The sequence below is a fragment of the Leptonychotes weddellii genome, chromosome 4 (genome assembly GCF_054177405.1).
Source record: "Leptonychotes weddellii isolate Sample4059 chromosome 4, ASM5417740v2, whole genome shotgun sequence".
NCBI lineage: Eukaryota > Metazoa > Chordata > Mammalia > Carnivora > Phocidae > Leptonychotes > Leptonychotes weddellii.
The window spans coordinates 107,507,341-107,531,605 of record NC_138372.1 but is presented as its reverse complement, the minus strand read 5'-3'; the positions used below and the strand labels follow the sequence as shown (position 1 = coordinate 107,531,605).

The window sequence follows — 24,265 nt, the reverse complement described above, 5'->3', positions numbered from 1 at the left end:
GCTTGTATGGTTTTTACATTTTTTAAATGTTGGGGGGAAAAGAAAGAAAAAAATATATGTTTTTTAAAGATTTTATTTATTTATTTGACAGAGAGAGAGACAGCGAGAGAGGGAACACAAGCAGGGGGAGTGGGAGAGGGAGAAGCAGGCTTACCACTGAGTAGGGAGCCCGATGAGGGGCTCGATCCCAGGACCCCAGGATCATGACCTGAGCCGAAGGCAGATGCTTAACGACTGAGCCACCCAGGCACCCCAGAAAGAAAAATATTTTGTAACAAATGAAAATTATATAAGACTTGCATTTCAGAATCCATAAAATGTTACTGGAATACGGTCATGCTTGTTCATTAACACATAGTCTCCAGCTGCTTTTGTCCCATAATGGCAGAGCTGAGGCATTGCAACAGAGACTGCAGGTAGGGGACGTGTAGGAAAGAGGATGGGACTGTTATTTCAGAGGAAATATTGTCCACATAGCAATGAGGGTTCCCCAACACCCACTGGGATGTGGATGCCCCAAGGCCCCACCTTCTCCTGTTGCTTCTGCTCCGTTTCCTTTCTGCCCCAAATATTTCCTATCAGATTCTTTACAGAAAGTGTTTGTCAACCCCTGGCCTAACTAACAGTACTAACATATTTAAAGGGGGAAAAAAATGTAATAATCAGAAAGGTCAGTGGATGTTTAAGAGGAAAAAAATCAAGAAAATTAAAGCCAGATGAACCCCTGCAAGTACTAACTTAGGAGATTAGCTTGATGAAGACCCAGGGTTAGCAAATCCCAGTAGAACCTGTTGCAAATGGATGCATTGAGCTAAAATAGGATATCAATAGTTGTCATAGCACCATTTACTGAGCACATCTATATGCCAAACATTGTACTTAAGCTGTTACATACATTATTTAATTTAATACTCAACACAAGACTATGAGTGAGGTGGGTACTATCTCCATTTTAAAGATTCTATTTATTTATTTGAGAGAGAGCATGAGCACAGGGAGGGGCAGAGGGAGAAGCAGGATTCCTGCTGAGCAGGGAGCCCCACTCAGGGCTCGATTCCAGGACCCTGGGATCATGATCTGAGCCAAAGGCAGACGCTTAACCAACTGAGCCACCCAGGGCCCCCTATCTCCATTTTAGAGGTGAGAAAATATGAGGTTCAGAGGGGTTAAGTGACTTTCCCAAGTCTCTACAGTCGGTAGAAAAGCTTGAGTCTTGGACCATCTGCCTCCAAAGCTCCTAGCTACTACCCTATATAGTCATTAATATTCTGCTGTTTTACCCAACAAAGAAACGTCAATTCGGTTAGCTCTGCCTGTGCAGCACCTAGCTCAAAGCCTAGCACATCTTAGGTGACCAGAAATCGTTTGTTGAATATGTGAAAGGTCCTTTGCTCACCCAGCAAAGGTTTTATTGTAGTTTGGCTTTTCATGTAGTTGCTCACATGGAAAGAATGCATCAAAGGGAGAACTCAATCCTTATGCCTCTTGCCCGCTCACCGTACTCCACTGTCAAGTAAAATTAAAATGGAATTTAATGTACACGAGTCATTTATGAAGTTGGTTAGTGTAAGTCAATCCCTGATCCACTCTAGGATGATAACAAAATCAAGATCTTTAGCACACAAAGCTGTGGGGACCAAGCCCTGTCCACACATCAGCACCAGTGGACCTCAGGAACCTTCCAGAAGACAGTTGGTCTCCTTGTGTACTGCCATGAGCCCTCAACAGTGGGCCTAAGAAACAAGATGCCCGGGTAGCAAAGCCATCTCCCTAATAGGAGCAAAGCTGGGCTGCAAAACCAGATCTTTCTGACTCCAGATCCAACACTATTTCCTTCTGCCACGCCTTCTCTTTTGTATGACAAGATGTTTACCATCCTTCATTTTCTTTAACTACTCAAGAAATCCATATTCATTTTAGGGAAAAAAAAACATAATAAATTAGAAAAAAGAAAAAAGTTATACATAATCTCTCTCCCAGAGATGATCTATTAATATTCTAGGCTATAGGGTCGCCTAGGTGGCTCAGTTGCTTAAGCGTCTGCCTTCAGCTCAGGTCATGATCCCAGGGTCCTGGGATCAAGCCCTGCATCCGGCTCCCTGCTCAGTGGAGAGTCTGCTTCTGCCTCTCCCTCAGCTCGTGCTTGCTCTACCTCCCTCTCTCTCAAATAAATAAATAAAATCTTTTAAAAAAAAATATTCTAGGCTATATTCCAGATTTTTTCTTATGCATGTATGTTTTAACCAAAAATGCAAATGTACTGTCTTATGATATGTTTTGGCCTCTAATAGAGTATGAATATTTTATAACAATTTAGATGTACATATAATCATTTTTAATGTTGTCATCTTTTATTGTATTGATATGCCCTAATTTAGTTCACCAAAATCTCAGTCAGACACTGAGCTTATCTTCGTTTTTAGCCTATAATCTAATGTGTCTACCATATACTCAGTAAGCAATTCCCCCAACTCCAACCCTAATCCTCACTTGACCTCTGCCTCAAATGTTGGTATGAAATCCTATAGCATCCAAGTATTAGCAGTGATAAATACAACGCCTCCATTTCTGAGTTCAGAATCAATTCACAGTAGACACAGTTATTCGAAACAGCAACTTTATTACTAGTAAGTCAGAACAGTTTAGTTAAGGCCACAGATGGGTCTTCCTAACGGAAGACAGAGTCTAGACCTTAGGACAACCCAAACCACCGCCTCGTACCCTCTGCCTCATAAGCACACAGCAAGTAGCAGGCCTGGCCTCTCAGGACATGGAGCAGGGAGAAGGCAGGACACATGGTATCCGCAGGCTAGCAAATTTTCAAGAGAGGGGAAGAGCTAAGATGCCTGTTAGAAGGCCATAACCGCAAAACTACGCATTTGCTTTGGCCATGGCCACGGGCTCAGTGTGGCTGTCCCCAGCCCGCTGTCTCAGCCCTGGTCAATCTGCAGAAAGCACTCAGTTTTGCCTCCACATGAGTCATTCTTAGTAATTATATGAGCTGATGAACTCTGCAGGAGCCTAGCTCTCTCCTGTAAACTGAGGCACAGAGGTCCCAGCCTCTTTTGCTTGGAGGTGGATCCCTGAAGGTTCTGACCACCTCGGGAGCTCCCCAGGGCCTGCAGCTCATGGCCTTCTGCTCTCTCCAAGAGACCACAAATACACCTACCCTGAATGTGTACATTCGCTGCCGTGTCTTCCTGAGACAGTGAGGTCAGCGGGTCCCAATCCTAGCTCATGGCTTTGGACAAGGCACCTCGCTCCTCTGAACCACGCTGCTGTCATCTGCAAAAGAAGGCGAGCAAGCCCCTGTCAGAGACCGTCGAAGTTGGCACGGCAGGCAGGCCCACCCCTGCAGCCTCCCCGACGCCCCCAGCCTGCTCACACTGGCCCGTACCCCTGCTTCTTTTCCACAGGGCTCTCTGCCTGGGCCTGTTATCCCTGCTTCCTTTCCATCTGCCCCTCCCTCCAGTCGGCTGGCCTTTTAAGTTCAGCTTCCCCGGGAAGTTTCCAACACCCGGCTTTCTCAGATGCCACTCCCCTGTGCTGTGGGCTTACCTCACTCATACCCTTATCCGCACACATGCCTGCCTCGCCTATCCATATGCTCCCCAAGCCAGAAGCTTGAGTCTTTGGTCCCCCTTTCCGTGCTCAGTACCTGGCCCGTTGACCGGCCTCTACTGAACAGTACGGGAAATGGGCAAGGAGAATGGGTTCAAATCATCCCAAAGCATCCCTGAGTTCTGGAACTCCATGAGTTTTATCCTTGTTAGTGTCTATAACTCTCCAAACACGGAATCTTACCTCTTAGACTGAAAACCGCCCTTTGAGGGTACTGGGACCCACACCGTGGCAACTCAGCAGGAAGCTTTGTGTGTGCGCGGCCCCATTGGCGCTGGATCAGCAGCTCCGTGCCCAGGATTACTGAGAATCTGGAGCGGGAGCGGCTGCCCCGGGGCCCTGGGTCATGTGTGTGCACAATTGGTAGCCTCTCCAACACAAACAATGCCGGAAAGACAATACCAGTTTGTTCCAGAGAGAGGAATTCTGAGCAGTTGCCATTTCCTGGATGACTGACTGAGTATTCTTTACCCTGGAAACATGAACGGTCTGAACCGAATTGCTTCAAAAACGGCTCTCCCCCTTGTTTCAAATTGAGGAGGTCAATGTTACCTCTGACCGGTTTGTGATAGTGATACTGGAAACAGGGAGGCTTCTGTTTGACATCTCAGTACCACACCCTCCAAGGAAGATGCAAATTCCAGCCTAAAAACCAGAAAGGGGAGTACACAGAAGGCCAAGTACATGCACTGGTTTTCTGGGAGAACTGTAGGTATAATTACTACCTCTGATCAGTCTTGTTGTGCAAATGATTCTGCCTATAACATACAGACATTAAAAAAAAAAAAAAAAAAACTTGAATATGGGGCTAAGGAGGAAACCATTGTGGCCTTTTATAAGGGAAAGTGTGTCCCTAAGGAAATAATGAAGGCCCCAGTTGCTCACATCTTACAAAAGAGACTGTACAAAGCTCTCCCGAAAACACTGCGGGGAATAATTCTATGTTAGCTGGGGAATTGGCTAGATGATCTAATAGGTCTTTGCCCTCACTCTAATTTCTATGATTCATGTGTGACTTATTTAATTGTTACCATCTATTGCAGATATATAAAAGAATGCTTTTATTCTAAAAAAAAAAAATCTAAATTCAAATCATCTTTAATATCACACTAAGTTCTCACTCCCGTCACCCTTCAGAACATTGACATATTAACTTTTTGACCTACCCTGAACCCTCCTGCTACCTCCCAGGATACAGAAAGTACATCTGCTATGCCTCGGGGTGTAACACGGAGCCCCCACCCCTCGGGCGCACTGAAAACAGGTTCAGGAGAACTAAGGGTTAAGTGGAGTCCCCCAGGAATTCCAATCTGTTGCAGGCTGCTAATTCAGAAGCTGCCTGGGGCCTAGGTGTAACCACAGCTAGGAAAACAATGCCTAACTGCCTTATCCTCTACAGCATTTAGCATTTATCATGGTCAGAAAACCACCTGTTACTTGGGAGCGATTCAAAAGAATTCTGAGCCATCATTAAAGCAATAATGAATAAAAACATATTGTGAATCGCTACCCAAACCCCAGGCAGATGTGTTCTTTAACTGTGGGCTTGATCTGTGCTATTAATTCGGAATTAGCAATAACAGACAACCGAACATACCCCAAACCAAGACCCTGCCTGCCCCTCGGTTTTGTTTTCTTTCAAGCCCTTGACAGTTGTGGCGAGTAACCTATAGCGAGCAGAGCTGACCGTTCTTGCAAACCTGAGCGGGCGTCTGGCATCTGGCAGCCAATCAGAATCAAACAAACCACTGGATCACTATGAATGCCCATCTCCGAGACTGAAGGAGATAGGCTAGTGGCAGGGACGGGGCGGAGGGGCGGGGCTTTTAACCCCACCCAAGGCAACTGCGGATCTCGGACCCCAGAAGAAAATACACCTGACTACTCGGAACCCACCAGGAGATGCGTCAGGAATTTCACTGGGAAACATCTGAAAACACATTTCTCCAGCTGTCAGCAGAATTGCAATTAAACACAGAAACTCACATGGAGGGGTCAGTGGCAGGGAGGGGTCAGTGTTGACTTGCAAGTTCTCTTTGGCAGCTCTTGGTTTGTTTTTAAGACTTTGATTCCATCTCTTGAAGCTCCTGTGAAATCTTCCAAGAGAAACGTGCTCCAGAGAGGGTGACGGGAAGGGCAGTGGGGGTGGGAAGTGAAGAAGAGAGGGGCAAAGCAATTTTGTGGTACGCGGGTGTTCATAACTTTGTATTAAAGATTACCCTTAGAAGAATTCAGAATTCGGTTGACAGATCTATGCAAATGTACGAAAAGTGGAAAAAGACAAGCTGGCGTTCATTTCAAAAGTTGAAAGCATCACTTTGATTTGCAATGATCTTCAATCTACCTCTTTTACCGCAAAGAAACAGTGCAAAGGAGCCCCAAATGTCATGAAATAAAGCCTGCCAATGTTCTGTTGGCATATATTTTAATTCTTGAACAATTACCCTGCCATATACATTTATTCTTGAATTTTATATATTGACACACTAAATTTTGGAGCTGGAAGAGAAAATGACACTTATAAATACCTCGAAATGGAAAATCGACTTACTTTAAAATACAGTCTGCGCGTGCGCACACGCACGCTACTCTAAATCTGTAAAAAGTACAAGGTGTTATTGCTTTATTGCAGTTGGCTTAATGTTACTCTCCAACACTTTGAATATACATGTTCATGCCCTGAAAATGTTTTGATTAAGTGTTTTCTGGGATACACTATCATCTATATTTAGGACATGATCTCTAAAATAGCTACAATAAGTTGCATTAATGTGAGTTTGTAGTTGACAGTGGCTTTATGTGGCTGCTATCATTTTATTGCCCTTCAAGGGCTCCCCTTTGCCTTTCAAATTAATTACAGACTATTATTCAAAACTGCCCAAATATGCCCCCAAACTCCTTTTCTGGATTCATCTTCTATTACTCTACAAACTTCATACCAGCCACAGACGACTCCCGAATGCTCTACACAGCCTGCTTATCTTTTGTGTTATCTCTATGCCTATGCTCGCCCTATTTCCTCCTCTTAAAATGCCCTTCCTAACCGATCCCAGTTGAAGTCTCAACCCAAAGACCATGTCCTGGAAGCAATATCTTCATCATCGCCGTATCCCCAGCATCCATCACAATGACTGGCAAGGGTAGAGACTCAACATGCCTTGAATGCATGGATTTTCACATCCTTTTCGAAACTTAGTCTTTTAATTAAGCCTTTTCCAATCCCTTTTCCTACTGGACCCCAGAATGCGGTGTTGGAATTCTTTTGTGCGACTGCCTTTATTCTATCTGTATCACGGTTACCAGGCATACCTCGTTTTATTACATTTCGCTTTATTGTGCTTCATAAATATTGCATTTTTTAACACACTGAAGGTTTGTGGCAACCCTGGGTCGAGCATGTCTACCAGCATCATCTTTCCAACAGCATTTGCTCACTTCCTGTCTCTGTGTCATATTTTCTTAATTCTTACAATATTTCAAACTTTTCCGTTATTATTATATGATGCCGATCTGTGATCAGTGATTGCAACTCACTGAAATCAGCTCAAATGATGGTTAGCATTTTTAGCAATATTTTTAAATTATGTACACTGGTTTTTTTTTTAGACATAATGTTCTTGCAAACCTAATAGACTGCAAGATAGTATAAACATAACTTTTATATGCACTGGGAAACCAAAAAATTTATTTAACTTGCTTTGTTGTGATATTCACTTCATTGCCACGTTCGCTTTATTGCAGTAGTCTGGAACCAGCCCACGTACCTTCAAGGCATGCCTGTACTTGTCTCCTCCTCCTCTCCCTGGCCCCTCTCTCTCTAGCACCAACCTCCCCCCCCCACCCCGCCCTCCATGATAGTCTCCTTGTCTTGCCGACTATGTGCTAAAGCTATTAATCCACATCCCTTCCATGTACCTTACACTCGGTGTTTAATAACGACACTATCGAACATTCGCACAGCGCAGAAAATTCTACAAAGCACTTTCACATTCATTATCTCCTTGTCCCTACAATAAGCGTATAAAATAGAAAGGGCCACCATTTGATAGATAATAACAGGTAACATTTATTGAGGGCTTCCTTCAGACCAAGCCCGTTAAATACATGAGCTTGTTTAACCCTCACCGCCCCTGGAGGACACAGTCCTGGTTTGTGCTCATTTCCAGAGGAAAAACCTGGAGCCCTGGATGGGCCACGTGAAAAACCAAGGGCACCGGGCTGGGAAGCGGCCGAGCCGGGTGTGGGAGCCCAGCATGGTCTGGCTCCAGCCTCCGTGCATTCAGTCACTGCCCCAGCCGAAGCTTAGCGAGGCTGTCTGGAAATCTCAGAGCTTAGAGAAGGCACAGCCAGGGCCGGAAGTCCGTTCTTCCCATGACACTGCCTCTTCTGTCTTCTCTGGAAAGGCCTCTGAAAAAAATAACTGAATTCAGTTTGCAAGCTGAGTCTGGATGGGTCAGACAGTTGCGAAGAGCACTGATTCTGCACCTGACTCCCTGGGGGCGGAGTCTAGCCCCACTCCCTACTAGCAGCGGGGTGCTGAGCCCGCCGCCGGCTGACCTCTCTGAGCCTCCTGTCCCCATCTGTGCAATGGGGGCAGCAAGAGTATCCACCCCGGGAGGGTGTTGTGAAGACGAAATGGTAATAGACTTCAACATACAAAGAGTGTGAGGAAAGGCGCTTGCTTTATGCACGCTTGGCATCCTGCCCGTTCCATGGGGTTCGCAGGCCAATGGGTGGGCCAAAATGGCTTCACTTGGGCTTCCAGCATCTCTGGGTGCTAGGGCCACCCCTAAAAATTCAAGAGAATGATTCGGCTCCAGGCAAAAGAGGTCCTGCCATCTTAGCAGCGATATTAGGACTTGGTGGGCCCCTCCCATCTGCCCAGGCTCCTGGACAGAAGAGCTGACCAGGGCCACGGGTGCAGCATCCTGCCGTGGAGACCCAGCTCTAATCTGATCCCGCTCTAATCTGCCCGCGCCCCCGCCCCCAGATTCACTCCCGGCCCATTAGCAAGATCCTAACGACCCTACAGATGCGCATTTTGCCCTTCTTTCGCACATGGTCCTCCAGATGGGACTGACATTCTACACTACCCCGTTTTCCATTTGTGTGCACTTAACCCAACTAAAAGGCCACCAACAGTGTCCGGCTGCAGACTCCCAAGCCCTCTTATCTGTCCATCTCTCGACTCCCAGCTCTCTGCTTCTCTCTTTGTCTCCTTCTATTTCTCTGTCTCTTCATCTCTCTGAGTCTCACGTTCTCACTTTCCCGGAGTATTTTTTTCTTTCTCTTTTTCTCTCTCTTTCTGTCTCTCTCTCTCACTCTCTCTCATACACACACATTCTCTCTCTCTCCCTCTCTCCACCTCCCACCCATCCAACATGACACACTAATTGGGCTCCCAAGTGAGTTTGCCTCATCCCTACGAGGCAGGAGTGAACGGAGATGGGCTTCACACCTGTCAGTTAAGCTCAATCACTTGTTGTGTGAAAACAGAGCCAGTGCCCAGGAACAGGCCGACCTGGCTGGATTGGGTCCTGCCTCAGCTGTCCTCCAAAGTGGGCTCCGGGAGCAAATGCTCCTTCTGTTCTCAGTGGACGAGGGCGTCTCCTGGAATGTCCCGGGAGCAGGTGTGGGCCCCTCCATAGGGTGGACAGAGGAGGCCCGTTCTCAGCGGGTTTATGGAACTATATGTACTGCAGTTGGTCAGCTATTTTTACAAAATTCCAATTACACCGCAAAAGGACAAACATCACATAAAAAGGAAATAGGTGATCTCCCAGCACTCATGTCACTGGAGTACATCAGTAGCAAGGAAATGTCTTGAGACCGGACCGGCCATAATAGGAAAGAAATATTACCCGAAACAAAGGTGCCTCTATTAATATATTACTTTCGATTTAAAATGGTCTGCCAACTGGAACAGAGCCCATCAAGAGTGAAAGCTAGATGTTGCTGTGAGGGAAGGGTGGGAATATTTTTAAGGGTAGGCTGCCATCCAAGTCTCCATCTATCATGTTACTCACTTGACGATTATTTAAGGGCTTCCAGGGTGGAAAGCATGGTGCTAGCCACAGAGGACGTCCCCAGCCACACAGAGCTTACAGTTTAGTGGAAAATGAGAACATTCTCCATTCTGTGTGCTGAGCGTTGGGAACATGGAAGCCCAGGGTGCTAAGCATGGAAAGTGAGGGGCTGCACATGGAAAGTGAGGGGATGGGGCACACTAAGGAGTCAAGCAGTCAGGAAAGGCTTCCCAAAGGAAACGACAGGGAAGCTATGGACTGATGCGTAGGACTAGCAAGGAATGAGTGTTCCAGGCAAAAGGGACAGAGAGGGGCGCTTGGGTGGCTCAGTCGGTAAGCGTCTGCCTTCGGCTCAGGTCATGATCCCAGGGTCCTGGGATCGAGCCCCACATAGGGCTCCCTGCTCAGTGGGAAGCCTGCTTCTCCCCCTCCCTCTCCCACTCCCTTTGCTTGTGTTCCTTCTCTTGCTGTGTCTCTCTCTGTCAAATAAATAAATAAAATCTTAAAAAAAAAAAGGGACAGAAAGTGCCCAGGCCAGAAAGGGGAGAAGTTGGAGACATGAGAGAAGCTGATGGCAAAGGGTCTGATGGGCCCCACTAAGGAATCGGGGCCTCATCCTGAGGTCAATGGAAAGTTATTGGGGGTTTTAAGTAGGGTACAATGTAACCAGAATTGCACTTTAGAAACATCACTGGCTGCTGTGGAAAGAAAAGAATGGTAGCAAGCAGGAGGCTGTTGTAGTAAACACGGTAGAGAGAATGAAGGAATCAAGTGGGGTTTAGGAGACAAATCCATAGGGCTTGATGACTGGTTGTTTGAGAGTGTGGTTAAGAGGAGCAGTCAAGGATGACGTGTTGGCCTTTGGTTTGGGGGTGGTGCATTTCCTACTGTAGCAAAGATGGAAGAGCAGGGTGGTCAGGAGGGGATGTGTCCCTCTTGGGGCATGTGGATAATGCTATGGACACCTATGGCACTCAGACTCTAGACCCAACCCCCTGGTGCTCCTGTCCTTGTATAACCCCTTCCCCTTGAAGGGGCTCCCCTCTTCTTGTGGGCAGAACCTATGACTTCCTTCTAACCAAGAGAATATGTCACTCCTGTGATTACATTATGTCCTACAAAACTCTCTCTTAGCCAACTGGACTAGAAACTCTCCTGTAGGCTTGATGAAGTGAACAGCCATGTTGAGAAGGCCCACATGGTGAGATACAGCCAGCAACCTCTAGAATCTGAGGATGGCCTCCAGCCAACAGCCTGTAAAAAGATGGGGCCTCAGTCATATAGCTGCATGGAAGTTAATTTTGCCAACAACCCAAGTGAGCTTGGAAGTATTCTTCCCCCAGTCTAGCCACCAGATGAAAGCACAGCCTAACTGACCCTTTGGTCTCAGTCTGGTGAGACCCTGAGCAGAGGACCCAGCTAAGCCAAAGCTGGACTCCTGGCCCATGAAAGCCATGAGATAATAAATGTATATTGGTTTAAGACATTAAGTGTATAGTACGTAATTTGTTATGCCTCAATAGAAAAAATAATACAGTATTTAATTAGAGATAGCAAACAAGCAATTGGCCATATGGGTCTGGGCCACAAAACAGAGCTCAAGACTGGAGATACACATTTGGTAATTATTAACATATAGATAGTAGCCAAAGCCAAGGGGAATGTATAGTGACAAGGAGACAGCCAAGGACAGAAACCTGAGGATCCACTAACATTTAGTTGGTAAGTAGATAAGAAAGAGTCTCAAGGGATTCTGGAAAAGAGTGCCCCGCGAGGTAGGAGGAAAACTAAGAATATGGTTGTATTAATAAGAGCCAACATTTAGTAAGAACTTTCCATGCTCCAGGTACTATTTTAAGTGGATGACAAGTATTAGCCCCTCTATGAGGTATTATCATGGTAGAATTCTTATATTACAAATGAGGCAACTGAGGCACAGAGAAAATACATAGCTTGCCCAAGGTCACACAGTCACACATCTAGTAAATGCAAGAGCAAGGATTCTAACTCAGGTGCCTGCCTCCAGAGTCCGGGTTCTCACCCATTTATGCCAAATTGACTCTGTTCTGAGGAACAGAAACCCAATGCAAACCAACATAACCATAAGTGCAGATTTATTAGTTCACCATAACCAAAACTATGAGGGGTAGAACACAGGACATATTTTAGGCACACTTGGGGAGATTGAAGCAATGCCATCAATCTCTCTCTCCTCTCTCTACCCCCCGCTCAGCTTCCCTTATGTTGGCTTTATTGCCACACACACTCTGTTGACATGATGGCAAAGAGCTGCCAACAGCTCCATCCTGACATTACCTCCATAGGAGAGTTCCTCCTCCATCACTTACCAAACCAAACCAGTTATAGGATACAGGTGGATGAGTTTCCCCTTCTTTACCCCAGATATAGAAGTGATTGAGAGATGCGGGCAAGAGCCAGGCAAATAGGGCTCACATGTCAGATTTAAGGTGGTGGGGGGGAGGGAAGAGGGTACCAGAGTGAAGACATGGTTTATGTGTTTGACTATCTCATATTGCACCTAAGAATGAAAGTTACCGCCAGTCATAGCCAACACTGGACAACTGGCAGCTACCTACAAGAGCACAGTTTGGGACACACAGCGTGCCCAGCTAAGCTTGCCATGTGGCAGCATAATGCACTTTCTCTGCAGGCAGAAGGAGAAAAGCCTGCTGAGTCACATAGGCCTTCTCCCAAACTCACCTATCAGATGAGTCACCTCTCTACCCACCTTCCCCTCCTCCACCATCCCCTACAGAATAATGAAAAAGAAAAAAAAAAAAAAAATCCCAGGCACACACCTATTAGAATGGCTGAAATTTTAAAACCTGACAAGACCAAGTGTGGATGAGGACATGGGACCACTGGAAGTTTCATCCATGGCCAACAGGAATGCAAAATAATACAGCCACAGTAGCGGACAGTTTCTTATGAAGTTAAATGTACTTTTACCATATGGCCCAGAACCCACCCCTAAGTATGGATCCAGGAGAAATGAAAACACATGCCCGTACAAAGGTCTGTACATGAATGTTTATAGTTTTATTCATAGTTGCCCCAAATTGGAAACCATCCAAATGTCCCATCAACTAGTAAATGATTGAACAAATTCTAGTATCCACACAAAAGATACTACTCAGCAATAAAAAAGAACACACCACTGATACAACAATGTGGATGAATCTCAAAAGCACTGTGTTATGTGAAAGAAGCTATCCCAAAGGGCTACATACTATATGATTCCATTTATACAATATTCTGGAAGTGGCCAAACTACAGAAACAAAAACAAGATCAGTAGTTGCCAAGTGTTGGGGTGAAGAGAGGGATTAAATACCAAGGGGGATAAGGGAACATTTGGGGGTGATAGAAGTATTTAATATCATCTCAGTGATAGTGATTACACAACTGTATACATTTGTTAAAATTCCTAGAACTGTGCACGTAAAAAGAGTGAACATTGCTGTTTGTAAATTAAACTTCCATAAACTTTAAACAAAACAAACTACAAAACCAGGAGTGTTACACTCATCCTCAAACTTCAACATGTGTCAGAATCCCCTGGGGAACTGGTCAAACACAGATTGGTGAGGGAGGCTGAGGGATTTCTTTCTTTTTTTTTTAAGATGTTATTTATTTATTTGAGAGAGAGAGAGCGCGCGTGCAAGTGCAAGAGCACGAGTAGGGGAGAGGGGCAGAAGGAGAAGCAGACCCCCAGCTGAGCAGGGAGCCCAATGCAGGACTCGACCCCAGGACCCTGAAATCATGACCTGAGCCGAGGGCAGACGCTTAACCCACTGAACCACCCAGGCACCCCTGAGAACCTGCATTTCTAACATGTTTGCAAGAGATGCTGATACCCTGGGGTCCAGGGAGCACACATTAGGAATGGCTGCTCTCGTGAAAAGCCCTCCATGGTCAAAGGAGGAGAAGGACACTCGCATTCCTGCCAAGCTGGGTATCTAAGCCAACCCGGAGCAACTGGTAGGTTGCTGAGGGAAACTAGCTTTGCCATGGACAGCCCCATAAGCAGAGTAGGGGGGTTTCCAAAAGAACACGAGGTGCTCTTTTTCCAGAGGAGGAGGAACAGAAAGTAAGTAGCCCCAAACACCTCCCGTAGAGGTGCATCAGAGCAACCAGAAGAAGTACGTCTGTAAGGAAGGAGTGGGGAGCGCCATGACAGAGCTCAAAAAGATATGGACTAAGGTGTGTTCGCTGGATTGAGCAGCATAGAGGCCACCATGACGTCGGAAAGACCACATTCAAGTGGCTGCCGAATTGCAGATGAGAAATGAGGCAAGGGGGGCAATAAATGTAGGGGCTGCCATCACCCGATCAGTAAGCATGGAACACATATGTAGGTATGTGACGAGGTTTGATGGACGGCATCCCATTTCTTTGTCAACGTGGGAGATACTTCAGGGAGGGAAGGAATCAGTAAATGACAAGAGGTTGAAAATATAGGAGAGAGAACGTGGTCACCAAGGGTAGTCCTTAAGGAGGCAGGTAAGCGTGAGACCCTCAGCACAGAGGGTTCAAGAAGCTGAGGAGAAGCACAAGGCAAATAGGCACAAGGAAGGAAGATAGGGTGCACATGTGGGGGGGTTGTAAGTTTAGTGGAGGGAGACTGAGTGTGTTCCCATCTGATCAAGGCTTCCATTTGCTCTGAGGAGATAATGAGTCAATCAAAGGATACCCTAATGCGTTGGGTTGAGAGCTCAGTCTCCAAAGTCAGAGTTCAAACTTGCTGTGTAACATTGGATGAATTACATGCTTAATTAATGTGTATAAAATAAGAACAGTAACAGGACCTTTCTCACTGTGAAAGTGATGAGAATTGTGCCTGGGACATAGCGAATGCTCAGTGTTTGCTTGCGGCGAGTGACCAGTTTGAGGAGTGAAGAGAGTATCAGAAGTAGACACCATTAACCATAGAACTGCTAATAGGTCGCAGCTATTAACGTTTAAGTCCAAAAGAAGTAGCACCCTTGTCAATCCAGCAGGCCCTGGGCCCAAGCAATTTGTACTGTGAGAGATCCTCTTCAACCTCTAAATAAGATCTTCCATCTTTGTAAAACTCTGGGAGCCCAGGTGCCCACCGGAGAGGGATTCAGAAGTCTTAGGTTCCTCTACCAGCTGTGGGAACATGAGCATCTCAAGGCTAGGCCACTGTTAAGGTCACCTCTGAAGTTCTATCAAGACCTAACAAATTGGTGTTTCAAAGGTTCAGAAGTGAGTCACTCGCCTACAGTGGGAACCTTCAAATGGGTCCGTTGTGTAAGACGCCCAGAAGGGTAGAGGTAGCTGGACTTGGTTAGCCTGGGGAGACCTAAGGTGCCTCTTTTCCCCATTCAAACCACTAGCCACCAGCCCAACGCCACGCATGAGTCAAAGGCACTGTTCCATTTCATGTGATAAGTGAAAAAGAGCTTTTTTTTTCTCCAAAGCATTTCTTCCATTCTGTGTGCCAGAGTTGAGCTTACATTTCCCAAGAATTTTTCTCTCCTTGAATTCAGTGAACATGAGTTGGTAAGAGAGCTGTCCCAGGTGTGGGTCCCAACTGAATCATAGGAGAAAGAGAACTACTCTGGTTCCTTCCTTCCTTTTCCAAAAAGATGAGCCTTTTCCGAGCTTCCATTTCTCTCTTATTGCCTTTTACTTAGGAACTCACCAAAAGGCAGTTACTGTATTCCATCCTTTCTAGGATGCACACTTTCCTCACATGTGAACATCTGGGAAATGGGGATGCATTTTACAGTCGATGGCACCGTCGTTTTGTGTAATGGTTACACTGCCTGACAGTCTTTTGGTTTGATGAAGTATGGAGATTGTCCTTTGAGGAGTGCCTCAGTGCTGGGACTTTAAGTGTTTTCCACAAGTCTAACCACATCCCTGTACATTTGGTGTGACATGCGATACCATACTGTGGCAGAACACGAGGGTTCGCCAGACTCAGTGACTTGCTCGAGGCCACGTGGTTAGTAGATAACAGAGTGGGATGACTCTAAGTCTCACTGCTTCCTGAAATAGTTTGGCAGGATCAGAATCATCAACCAACTATATCCATGAACATTCCAGAGGAGATGAACAAGGCTCACAGGAGGATTTTAGTTTGAACTATATCATAATATATGGACATATAAAGAGAGCCACGTACAGAGAAATTTAGGACCAGCTATGGGAAGAAGCTACCAGACTATGGTTATCTTCTCTGGGCCTCAGAGTTTTGTAAATATGGTCACAGTAACAACAGTGGCCACCGCTTTTTGAGGACCTGCCTGCAACTGGATCTGGGCCAAGCATTCTACCACATTGTCTTATTTATTTCTCAAAACAGCCCCCAAAAGTAGATATTTTCCCCATCAGAAACTATTGTTTAGAGGGTTTAAGTTATTCACCCAAGATTACAGATCTAGCAACTATCAGAACTGGAGTGCACCTCTGCCTGGTTGGCTCCAGGAAGCACTTCCCCTGTGCGATTCTGTCCCATCTAGCAAAGGAAGTGGGTGGACCAGTTGGCCTCTGAAGTCCTGTCCCTAAGACACAATGGTTCTGCTTTCACAAATAAGTACACAATGGCACTCGGGGAGCATGCTCTATGGTGTTCAAAAGTGATCTGGGGCTGGTGGTTCCTCAAAAAGTTAAACATAGAATGACCATATGATCCAACAATTCCACCCCTAAGGATACACCCCAAAGAACTGAAAGCAGGAACTCAAACAAACGTTCGTACACTGATGTTCATAGCAGCATCATTCGCAACAGCCAAAAAGACGGAAACAAATCAAATGTCCATCAACAGAGGAATGGATAAACAAAATGTGGTATGTACATAAAATAGAATATCATTCTTCCTTAAAAAGGAATGAGATCCTGATCTATGCTACGAGGTAGACGAATCTTGAAGGCATTATGCTAAACGAAATAAGCCAGCTACAAAAGGACAAATACTAGAGGATTCCACCTTCAGGAAGTACCTAGAGTAGTCAAATTCATAAATACAGAAAGTAGAATAGAGATTACCAGGGGCTGGAGGGAGGAGAGAATGGGAACTTACCATTTAACAGGGACAGACCTTCTGTTTGGGATGATGGAAAAATTCTGGAGATGGATGGTGGTGATGGTTGCGTTTAATGCCCCTGAACAGTACCCTTTAAAATGGTTAAGATGGCAAGTTTTATGTTCTGTATACTTTACCACAATTTTTAAATCACCTAAGAAAATATTTGGGACTAATTAATCATGCTACCCCAAATCAAGAACAGGAAACCTTTGGAGACCCACGTTGGGATGGAAGTGAGGAATCATGTTCCCAGAGTACGTTATGCAGGACCAGGTGAGGGTGTGAGAGGGGGGACTTGTGGGTTCTGGGAAGAGGAAAGTTGGGAAAGGCAGCGGATGTGAGTTCTGCTAGACAATCCTGGGCACAGACCCAGAGTATCTCAGAGCAGATGGCAAGCTTGGTCATGACAGCAAGGAACGGGCCGAGGGATTCCATGTCATTGAGAAATAACCCATCTATCTCAGGACTCTGGGGAATTCCTTGAAAAACAAAACACACTAGCCCCTTCACATATCAAACAATACCGTATCCTTCCTCACACCTGTAAATAAACATCCAAACATCCTTGCTTCCTAGTTTTCATGGCAATGGGGAAACAATTGACTTAGGAAGTCACTCCTTGGCCTTCAGGAGACGCTCAAGTATCCCAAATGTTTGCTCACATCAGGTGCCGAATATCTGGATGATAGAGTGTTTTGCTGCTAGTGATAAATGTGTGCTGATGTGCGGTTCCTGCCTTTCGGGAAGGGATTCCCATCTGGCTCCAGGGAGCTCTGTCCCCTGCCGTGAGGCTGAGGCCCCAGCTCACAGCCCTACTGGGAGCCGCGCCTGCCTCCTGTTGAAACAAGCAGCACCCCATAGGATGCTTTCATATTGTTTTTACAGAGAAAAGAATAAAGTACTCTGTTCAGAAGAATCAGGAAGGATTCGAGTACTCAACCCTTCTCCACTCTTGTTTGTGTGGGTGTTGTGGGTGGAGATGAGAAGGGAGATGAGGCCGTGCATGTCTCATCTGTGTATCGTGGGGGCTGCGGAAGAGTCTGCACTGGTTTCAAGATTTATCAGAAAAACAAACAAAGGAAAGTATTCTCTGAAAAGGTAGCAAAAGTCCCAACTCAGGATCAGAGGATGATCGAGTTAATACCTCCAGTCTATTTCCGTCAGCCTGTGTAAATCTATGAACCAACACAACTACCTCCGTGCAGTCAAAGCTTTCTCTGCCCAGTGGGGCACAGTGGGGCCTGGGGGGCCCGAGGGTGGCCCCTCGCTCCATCTTCCATGTCTCAGTTCCCTTTCTCCCAAGTGAAGAGACTGGAATAGGCTGCTTCTGAGGGCAATAAATGCACAATGTCTCTATTCATCTTGCATTTATAATTTTTAATGATAAAGGCAATATAAGAGCAATAAAATTCATGAAATGGAAACAAATCTAATCATCTCTGATCCCACTATCCTAACGTAAGCGGCTTGGTTTGATATTTCAGTGTTTTAAATCTTGCAGCGTAACTGGTTCTGAAAGGCACACACATGTTTCAGCTGGTTTTTTCAGACCAAAAAAAAAAAAAAATCTTATTAATTCATGTGATTTTTTTTTCAGAGTTAAACCCTCATGATTTTTTTTTTAAAGATTTTATTTATTTATTTGAAGAGAGAGACACAGCGAGAGAGGGAACACAAGCAGGAGGAGTGGCAGAGGGAGAAGCAGGCTTCCGGCGGAGCAGGGAGCCCGATGCGGGGCTCGATCCCAGGACCCTGGGATCATGACCTGAGCCAAAGGCAGACGCTTAACGACTGAGCCACCCAGGCGCCCCAAACCCTTATAATTTTTAAACTTGAAAACCCTGTTGTAGGCTACAATGACTCTTTGGTGAATGTTATGGCTGAATCGTGCCCCCCACCAAATTCATATGCTGAAGATTTAAGTCCCTGTACCCAGAAAGCGACTGTATTTGAGGTAGGGTTTTTTACAGAGGTAATTAAGTTACAATGAAGTCATTAGGTGGGGATCTAATATGACTGGTATCTTCATAAGAAGAGGGGATTAGGACACAGACACACGCAGGGGAAAGACCGGCGGCAAGCCAAGGAGAAAGGTCTTAGAAAGAACCCTAGTTTCAGCATGCTGGCTTCCAGAACTGTGAGAAAGTAAATTTCTGCTGTCTGAGTCCCCATTCTGTGGTCCTTCGCTCATAGCAGCCCTAGCAAAGTAATGCAATGAGACACGATTCTCTTTCTTGGTAAACTATACTGATCACACTAAAGGGCCACTGAGGACAAGGCCCTCCATATCATAATACCCGGGAGAACCCCTGTACTCCCACTCCCACACCCCCCCCCACACACAAACCGTTTTAATGGCCACAAGTTTATTAAATTGTAACACGAGTGTGTTTGCAACAATTTTTTTTGATCCTGTAACAGAACAGGGTTTTGCAAAGTAACCACATCCTCTCCCTCAGCTGCTCTCCCTTCCTGCCAGCCAGCCACCCTCACATCGTGACTTTGAGAGCGAGCCCAGGACCAGGGGTTGGGTGGAATAGCTCCCTCCAACCTGGCCCGCCTCTTGAATTCTTTCTGAGAAGCTCTGGTGAACAGTCTCTCCACTCTCTAAACAGGAGGCGAGAAACCTCCCCTCACACACTGCAGGTGCCCGGGGTTTCTTCAGAGTGGTTGTAAGCACGAAGCAATGTCTGGGGACCAGACCTTTGACGGCTCATTTCTACAGCTCAAACCTGATAAACCCTCCTGGGACTTGCCAGCCCCATTCACCTTGGAGGTGGGGAGGTTGGCTTCCCAGCAGTACTATTGTTTGCTTTTGGATTTAAAGCACCAGCTTCCCGGGTCCAGACCCAGCCGTGTGCGCTTAAGGAGTGGTAGCTACACAGAGACCCCTTTCTGTTGTGACCAACCCAGCTTTAAACAACAACAACAAAGAGAACAGAGAGTCGGGTTGTTCCATTTCAGGGGAGCAGGGCACTCCGCCCCTCAGTTTTGAGTCAGCATAACCAAGAACCACCAAGAGTTGAAAAGGTAGATAATGCACCCATTCCACATTCCCTACAAGGCTCTCAAGAGAGAGTGGTGACTAAAAGGGACATGGCCATCTCTAGACCAAACTGCAGCCCAGCCCCCAGGATGACCTCACAGGGGTGGGAAGTAGGACTAAGCATTCAACAGAAAGGCAGCCTGAGGACCACCCACTACGCGCAGAACCCGATGGGGCCCGGACATCCCTGAGGATTTCTGGTCTATCTAACAGCCAGGAACACAGCACCTGGGACAACTGGTAAAAGGCACGGTGACTTCAGTGAGTGCCACCAACCCACTGCTGTAGTTACAACCTCCTTTCAGCTCTCTCGCCTCAGCCAGATAATTCCTCCCTTCTCTCATGGGGAACTCTCCATTACCACGGTCCCCTTCTCTCATTAAAGATCAGCCTCTGCATTATCACTTCCTTTGCATCTGTCACCGAGGCCACAAAAATGTAAGGGAGAGAGTTTCACCTGCATAGCCCTGCCCATGGGCGCTTTCTCCAAGCTCCCCTGTGCCATCATCTTTGGCAGGGACTGGCCTTTAGGGAGAGACTAGCCCAGAGGCGCACCTCCGGGCCAGGACTGACCTGAGGTGACAGGTAACAGGGACAACAGTCGCCAAAGCCATCAGAAGGGCTCCACCTTTGCACTTGTTCACAGCAGATTTTAACGACAGCAAATTTCAAAGACATTGACAAGACCAAGGCCAGAGGCTCTGTCTCTGTGGGCACGCTTGCCACAGACATCATCCCACTCACTGCTCACGAGTTTGTGAAATATTCAGACCCCCATTCTGCAGATGAAGCTCGTTTTATTTGGTTTGGTTTGGTGTGGTTTTGCCCTTTCAGAAGAAGACACCTGAAGTCCCACAGTTGAATCCAGCAAGACAAGCTATCAAAAGGCAAAACCAGTGCTGGGACTCCCGTCTTCCGATCCCAAAACCTGCCCCAGCACCCTGTCTCCTGGTACCAGTGGGGAAAGTGCTTACATCAGCAGGCAACATGGTTGCTGGACGGCCAAACAAAATTAGGTGCAGTAAGGACCCAAAGGGGAGCAAACACACGCTGTTTGCATTTTCTTCAGGAAGGCTAGAAAAGCAAAAGCAAGTGGAAGGACCCAGGAGAAAACAGAAAAGTGACAGCTGATTCCAGGTTGACAAAAGCAGAAAAACATAGGAAGATGAGGCACAATGAAAATAGGAACAGAGCTCTGGGGTGGAGGAGCCTACTCTGTCTCCAGGGCTTTGTTTAGCAGCAGATGGAGAAAGGAGAAATTCGTACAACCTCCTGGAGAGTCAGGAAAAGAGAAAAAAACAAAGAACAAGCAACATACAAGAGAGTGAACTTTTGAACAACCTAAGAAAGCTCTGAGTGTGGGGATGGGACTGCAGGGGGTTGGGGATGAGAAAGTGGGGGGGGTGCTAACGGGGGGGAGGGGGGCTTCTCCTGGAGGGGCCTACGGGAGGGTTGAGTGGCCTAGGCAGAGGCTTCATAGTGAAGACTAGCGCCACCCCACCACTGTGGTTCAAAGCTCAGTCCTAGGGGAAGGTGCCTCATTAGGAAAACACTTGAGGTTAAATGATGGTCATGGGACTACATGACAAGACAGGATAATGACCAGGAAGCTGAGAGTTCGGGACTTGGCTCCCCAAACCAGGCCAACGTGCTGGAAAGACCTGCAGAGTTAGGGGAACCTGAAAAGTGTTACAGGTGAGGAACTCCTGAAGGGTTCTCCCAAAACCAAGGGCGCCTGAGCTTCTTGGAAGCATATGAAGGGTTTTCCAGTACGTCTCACAGCGTTCAGTCCTCTTGGCTTAAGTAAGTACTGAATTAAAAATGATCCATACGGGTGAAATGACATATGTCTGGGATTTGCCTTAAAAGTCTCCAGCAAACCAGAAAGCTGGGAGAAGGGACAGAAGAAACAGGAGGAGGAAAATGTCCCACGGATTGAAGCTGGGCGGGCGAGGTAAGGGAATTTATACCAGCGGACCTCACGGTGCCCTTTCCGGACCGGCCGCATCACCTGGGGCCTCTCACACGTTGCCAATTCGCAGGCTGGAGCAGGAGACCCCAGATCTACTAAATAAAAAACTCTGGGGGTGAGGCGCAGCATCCTGTGTTTTAACAGGTCCTCCCGAGGATTCCGCTCTGTGATTCGGATGCTTGCTCAAATTTGAGACTCACTGCATTAAACCATTTTTCTCTCCTTCAGTGTTTGTGCGATTTCCATAATAAAGGTTTTAAAAAAAAATCCCTGTGGGCATTTTTGTTGTTGAGTTGTTTATTTCTTACATCACTTGTCTTCAATTGCTATTTAACCATTGTTTTGATCTTTTCCTGGAGCCAGAACAAAAAGCCAGGAAGCAGATGCGACTGCGACTCTCTCTCTCTCTCTCTCTCTCTCTCTCTCTCCCGCTGCAGTCCGCAAACGAAAACTTGCCGTACAAGACGCCCAGCGGCGGGCCCAGCACTGGCACCTGCCCGACGGCGTCAGCACAGCGGCCCGGGAGCAGGCCCCGCGCGCCGTGCAGGGCGCACCTCGGCGAGGCCTTCCCCGCGTCTCCACGCCGTGCGCTCTGCGCCAGCCGACCCCCGAGGGTCCCAAACCCGACGGCACGGCCACCCGACGATCCGGCTCGCGAGGCACGTCCCCCCAGAGACGGCATCTCGCAAGACATGGGTCCCCTTGACCTTTTCCGTCCTCCCTTTCAGAGGCTCTTTAGAAAGCCGCCCCGGAAGGGGGGGAGGCGAGCCGGAGGCCGGGTCGCGGGGAGGCCCCGTCCAGCAGCGTCGCCTCCCCCTCGCCGTTGGGGTCCGGGGGTGCGAGCGCGAGGCTCGGGAGGCCTGGGCGGCCGCGGGAGGGGAAGGGTTAAGAAGCCGGGGGCCCCTCCCCCTTCCCCGCGCGCGGGTCTTCCCCCACCCCAACCACCACCACCCCCGCCCCTCCCCGCCAGTGCTGTAAAACAATCCCTTTGTTTCCTCTTTAAGACGTTAGCCTCAGGGGCCATTATAGGAAAGAAAGGTAGCCAGGCTCTTTTATCTGCAAGAATCCATTAAGCGTGGCCTCGGTGCTGCGGCCGCTCGATTATGGGCTGCCTCACGAGGGGACCCTGGGGGACCCCTCCCAAGCACGCACCCAGACGCACCTGTACCCCATCTCACCACCCGCCCCTAGGGAACTGGAATTTGGGGGATGGGGGAGGAAAGTAAGGAGTAAGGAGCCCCCGTCCAAACGAGAGTTAGAAGGGCGTCGTGGAGCTACGCCGTTTTGGGGGGGGTGTCTCCAAAGTACCCAGTTTCTCATCTTCCTGCACCCCCAGCAGGGAGAAATAAACTTCCGACTGCTCGATGGGAAATGACCCTGGCCTCGCCCTCCGCTACTGTCCACGCGGGGCCGCGCACATTTCCGCCGGCGGTCTCGGGGCGGCCCAGGGAACCGGACGCGGGAGGCGACGCGCGCAGCTGCACCTCTGGGGCGCGGGACGCATTGCACGTGGGTCTGTCTGTCCGCGCGTCTGTCCACCCCGAGCTGCGCGGGGACGCGTCCGCCTGCGGCGCAGCGTGACCCGCGCCCAGACAGCAGATGGTCCCTCCCGCGCGCGCTGGGCTGTGGCCCTGCGGGACGGCGCGAGTTTTTCCACTGGGGACTGGAAGAGGACCCTTTACCTTTCTTAGGAAGCTGTGACGCAAAATGCCGGCCGGAAAGCACCGGAGAAGGCCCTAGAGGTTTCATGTGGCTCATCAGAAAGTAATCTAGCACCGATTAATTATTTATAAACCCTCCCCCCCCCCCCCCCCCGAGAAGCAGTTGCCCCAAATGCCCACTTTGCCTGTGCGCTCGGCTACCCCGTCTGCAATCAAAACAAGGGAAGAAAGGCCGACGGGCCCAAGGCACCAGCGCCCAGAGAGCGGCTTGAATTCTGGCCTTGGGGGGGTGCAGAGGCAGAGGGAGGAAAGGCAGCGGCGGGAGCCGGGCAGGGCCCTGGGAAGGTCCAGTGTGATACTTTCCGGGAGCTTAGGGGGAGGGATATTCCCTTTTTGAAACTGCCAACAATTCAGATTGTTCAGAGAGCACAGGTGGTGGGAATGCCACAAAACAAAACAGAACTCTAAATTCTCTGTTGTATCCAGGCCAAAGACAGAATATCAAGTCTGCGGGTCTCCCGCTTGAAATCTCTGTGGAATGACCTTCTTTGGATCTTCTCCTGCTCTTTCCCCATGAATATAAATATTTTCTCCACTTACCATATGTTACCCACGCACTTCCACAGACCCCACCGCCACTGCCCTGCTGGGCTGTTTGCATAAGGAAAGTCTGTCCTCCTCTCAACCGGGAGGGCAGGGGGAGGAGGGAGCAGTGTTGTTTAAGGGACAATGTCACTTTCCTCTTCGTCAAGATTCTTTGTCAATTGCTGGGGAAATAATTGACCTCAAGCTACTTCAGTCACAACCAATAGAAAAATAGAATGGTGATGTGTCCAGCTGGTAAGGGAAGGCAGGCACG

General features: G+C 47.8%; 1 long non-coding RNA gene across 8 annotated transcripts in view; it reads right to left on the bottom strand.

Annotated features, from left to right (window-relative positions):
- Nucleotides 1-24,265, bottom strand: part of LOC115939538 (uncharacterized) — a 47,024-nt gene that overhangs the window by 11,467 nt on the left and 11,292 nt on the right. For 7 of the 8 annotated variants that reach the window (XR_014144188.1, XR_014144190.1, XR_014144186.1 and 4 more), the window contains one exon: nt 7,663-8,028. The exons of the other annotated variant lie outside the window; for it this stretch is intronic. This is a non-coding gene — a long non-coding RNA (uncharacterized LOC115939538). Of the gene's footprint in view, nt 1-7,662; nt 8,029-24,265 lie in introns of those variants that run through there. 8 annotated transcript variants of the gene reach the window in all.